The sequence below is a fragment of the Tasmannia lanceolata genome, unplaced genomic scaffold (genome assembly GCF_043159265.1).
Source record: "Tasmannia lanceolata isolate RefF3 unplaced genomic scaffold, GAP_Taslan_0.1 ptg000143l, whole genome shotgun sequence".
NCBI classification, from domain to species: Eukaryota; Viridiplantae; Streptophyta; class Magnoliopsida; order Canellales; family Winteraceae; genus Tasmannia; species Tasmannia lanceolata.
In genome coordinates, this window is record NW_027518819.1 from 25,001 (window position 1) to 29,651 (window position 4,651).

The window sequence follows — 4,651 nt, forward strand, 5'->3', positions numbered from 1 at the left end:
TCGTGTGATCTTCAACCAGTTATGTGCTTCAATATAATTACCTGGAGTAAGCGCTATAGCTTGTTTCCAATATTCAGCAGCTTGATCGGACCAAGCCTCTGCAATTTCAGAATCTCCCTGTCGAATGGCCTGTTCTCCCCGGTCGGAATAGGTGGGTCGATTCCTTCCCTTAGAACCGTACTTGAGAGTTTCCTACCTCATACGGCTCAGCAGTCAATTCTTTTGGTGTCCCATCTTAATCTACCATATCTAACTGAATGAGATTTCTCGTAAATAGATCCGATTTTTTATCGAGTTAACCAGAATAGAAGAGGTGAATTACATGAGTTTCAAACTCTAATTTGAATCAATAATCAAATCAGTTTTATCTTTTCTCCTACCTTCAGAAGAATGAAGCATAGGTATCCTCCCCTTATACTTAGAATTTTATGAAAGGTAACTATCTCGGTTTCATTTTCATATAGAAATTTCATATAGAATCTTTGAAAAAGATTTTCTTTCCTCCAAAAGAAAGAAAGGACTTACTATCTTTGGGATCTGATGCTACACCGCTGCTCAATACCTTAGTAGATCGACTCTATTACATAAGTTGATTCCTAACTTTTATCTCATATCATGACATAAGTAAGCAGTTCTTATTGTATCGGCCCCAAAACCTCGCTAATTGATCTTTACGGTGCTTCCTCTATCAATTAGATCCTTTCTTTATCCATAGAATCTAATATATAGGCCGTACCTATTTCTTCATATTTGGCTCCTATGAAGTCTCTTTCTTTGCTACAGCTGATAAAACTCGTTGCTTTGAATGATGCATATGTAGAAAGCCTATTTTTTTCTAGTATTTACTAGGAGGTTTGATCTTTCTTTCCTTCTTTCTATAGTGGAGATAGTCGCACGTAATGACAGATGACGGCCATATTATTAAAAGCTTGTGGTAAGAATGGGTTTCGTTCGAGTGCCCGGAAATAATATTCCAAAGCCTTCGTATGTTCTCCGTTGCTTGTGTGGATAAGGCCTATGTTATAGAGTATATAACTTCGATCATAGGGATCAATTTCTAGTCGCATAGCTTCATAATAATTTTGTAAAGCTTCCGCATAATTTCCTTCGGATTGAGCTGACATCCGTTACGGTCGTTCATTCTATTCAAAGAATCCTCCGTTCCAGAAACGTACGTGAGACTTTCATCTCATACGGCCTCCTCCCTTCTGTGCATAGTAATAAGGGGAATAATCCATGGAATCAAAAAAGATTGAAATATTCTCATTATGAACTGACAGGGGCTGGTGTTTTTACAAGAAATCTCTAGCCAGCCTTCCTGCAAGAGGTCTATATTTTCTTAACACCAACCATGTTGGTGCTAGATAGAAATGGTAACTCCAACAATTTCTTTGTCCTCAACGCCCCCTATTTCCAGGAATTAGTCACTTCAACGATCTTCGATGGTTATACGGGTATCCAAAGTACGAACGAGATGGATGTTTGTTGTCCCAACCATTCTTGTTAGTCCGATCCCGATAAGGAAAAGGGGTAATTTATAACAAAGTTTTCGCGTTGTTGATTCCTAGGTGTAGTGCTTCTTCCTCTATGCCGCCTATTGGTCTGGTCCTAGTGGAGTCGGATTGACCTACAATACAGAACCTGTAGGTGTAACCTTTCGCTCAATACTCAAATCAACAATTGAAGCATCTGAGGCTGCATCAATCGGGGATACACGACAGAAGGAATTGTTCTATCTCTAAATTTCACCTTCACCGAGCATAGGTTTATTTCAAAAATCTTTTTTCTTTGTATTACGAATCATGTCTCTTTCTCGTAAGACTGAGGTCGGTAAATCATAAATAATAAATAAATAATAATAAAAAAAAATCAAATCGCACCATCTCTGTAATAGGTAAATGCCTCTTTTTCTCCTGAGGTTGTCGGAATTATTCGTAATAAGATATTGGCTACAATTGAAGAGGTCTTATCAATAAAATTTCCATTTATCCGAGATCTAGGCATGGTTAACAATCCATTCCATAATTCTTCTCATTACCCCTAGAGGGAAAATGATCCCACAAACAAAGGAATTGTATAGTACGAAATCACATAAAAACAAACGGACTCATTCTAAAAAAAAAGGTGTCGACCTTCCACTCAAATTGTCCCTTTGGGGCAGGGATGGATAGGAAATATTTGAATCCGATTGTATTTCATTTAAATTAAGTATTAAGTATAAATATTAAGTAGTATACCAATGAACGGAACTATTCCTATTTTATCGAAGCTCAGGAATCAAGGAAGTTTTTCCTACAGATTCTGATGACTCTAGAAGTTTTGATTTGATTATGATCCAAAGAAAAAAAAAATCAAATCAAATAATAGAATCATTCCATGATGAAAAATAGAATAAGAATAACCATCCATTTTTTGTGCATAGTGTGTATACACCACGCAATCGAAATATCAAAAAAATCCATGGGACGATTCATGAATTTGTAATAGATTGTGGGGTAGCTCATGAGAGGAATTGTTGTTGAGAAATCTGAAACTAGAAAGGAATTTTGGAATTCCTATGGAACCATAATAGTCTAAATGTAACCATAGTATAAAATAGGGTCAGTTGACTTGTTCCAATTCATTGGTTTAATCCAGTATAAATCTAAGAATAAGACGGGATCGTCTTCTTGACAAACATGAATAGATAGATTCTATCTATTTTTTTTTAATCTTTTTAATAAGATAAGAAAAAGATAAGAAAAAAAATGTTTTTTTATCCTCGATCCTCGAGGGAAGATCTTTCTTTAATGAAAAGTTTTCTATTTTCTATTTAGAATTGATTGGTCATACCTGTATTGCAATAATACAATAATATGAATGACTCGCTATTCACTCGGTTTCTGGGTCATAATCATAAGATTATGTAGGAGAGATGGCCGAGTGGTTCAAGGCGTAGCATTGGAACTGCTATGTAGGCTTTTGTTTACCGAGGGTTCGAATCCCTCTCTCTCCGTACCTTCACCTAATTCACCAACGGTACCGACTACAATGTATCAAATCAAATAACAATTGATACGAGTATTCCAATCGTACTTTATTTGATATAGATTCTCTATTCCTAATTGCTGTGGTATGGAAAATACCGGAACGGAAAGAATGGACAAGGAATAAAAATCTCACCGCTGATCCATTTGTAATACGTGAATGGGAGAAAAATCCGGATCAAACCTCTTAGATCTATTTACTTCGGCGAAAGAAAAAAAAGGGGCTTGTCCAAAGCTTTGTTATTTTAGTTAGGTTCAAGTCTGACGGGAATAATATTCTACGACTAGCAACTCATTGATTTTCAAACCGATCCACTTAATATCTATTATTTGATTTACTAATCCTTTATATTGGGATGAATAAAGACTCAAATGTTTTGCCAACTCCTCGTGGGGGGATGAATCCATATAATTTTGAATCAGAGCTCTGGATCTTTGTTCATCCCTCATAGTAATAATATCTTGGGGTTTGCAGCGATAACTTGGGATATCTACTATACGGCCATTAACTAAAATATGTCTATGATTAACTAATTGCCTGGCTCCCGGAATGGTCGAAGCCATACCCAATCGAAAAAGGATGTTATCCAAACGCATCTCAAGTAGTTGTAGTAAAACCTGACCTGTTGACCCTTTGCTTTCCCAGCAATACGAACATATCTAAGTAATGTTGCTCTGTCAGACCATAATGAAAACGCAATTTTTGTTTTTCTTCTAGACGAATACGATATTGAGATCTTTTCCCGGAACGCGATTGGTTTCTAAGATCACTTCCGGATCTAGGTCTTTTCCTAGTGAGTCCCGGTAAAGCCCCTAGACGGCGTATTTTTTTGAAACGAGGCCCTCGGTAACGAGACATAAAGACTCCTTAATTTTATTGAAATTTCATTTTACAGAATAAACCTAAATTAATACTGAACTAAACGATAAACGAAGCTAAATCCACTGAAGTACTACAAAGAGGAATAAGATGAATTGTATCAATATCCGTATTATTTTGTATATTGTATATATGGGAAGTTAAGGATCCTTTTCTTGATTTGTTCTGTATAGATCAAACGGCTCCAATCCGTTTTTTATTCTTTATTCATAGTTGGAAGTTCCCGCGACATAACATAATAGATCGGTAACCCGACATTTGGAGAAAAAAAAGGGGGGGGTCTTCTCAATATTCCTTGGTCTCAAGGAAAGATGATCAATCCTGATAAAAAAAAAAAAATAGAACAAATAGAGAAAGCCGACTATCGGAATCGAACCGATGACCATCGCATTACAAATGCGGTGCTCTAACCTCTGAGCTAAGCGGGCTCATATAACAGAAATAGTGCGTGAATAGGAATTCGGGAAACTATTGGATCTTAGTTAGCTATTAGCTATTAATAATTATTAATATTAATTATTATAAATTATTATAACATATTAATTAATATTAATAATTATTAATATAATATGAATTTTGATTTTATTTTTGATTATTTTCTATTTGATTATTTATTTTTGATTATTTCATTTATTAGTAGTCACTAGCACTAGAATTTTTTTTTTTCATTCAAATCAAATTTAAAAACGCAAAATAATACTATATACATATGAAATAATTCTATATTCTATTATAGAATAGAATA

At 35.1% G+C, this 4,651-nt stretch overlaps 2 non-coding genes across 2 annotated transcripts; one reads left to right on the forward strand and one right to left on the reverse strand.

Moving 5' to 3' along the window:
* Nucleotides 1–2,908: 2,908 nt before the first annotated feature.
* Nucleotides 2,909–2,995, forward strand: TRNAS-GGA (transfer RNA serine (anticodon GGA)). The gene has a single exon. It is a non-coding gene; the product is annotated as a tRNA-Ser (tRNA).
* A 1,266-nt stretch (nucleotides 2,996–4,261) lies between these two features.
* On the reverse strand, nucleotides 4,262–4,334 carry TRNAT-UGU (transfer RNA threonine (anticodon UGU)). Its single transcript has one exon. It is a non-coding gene; the product is annotated as a tRNA-Thr (tRNA).
* Between the last annotated feature and the right edge of the window lie 317 nt (nucleotides 4,335–4,651).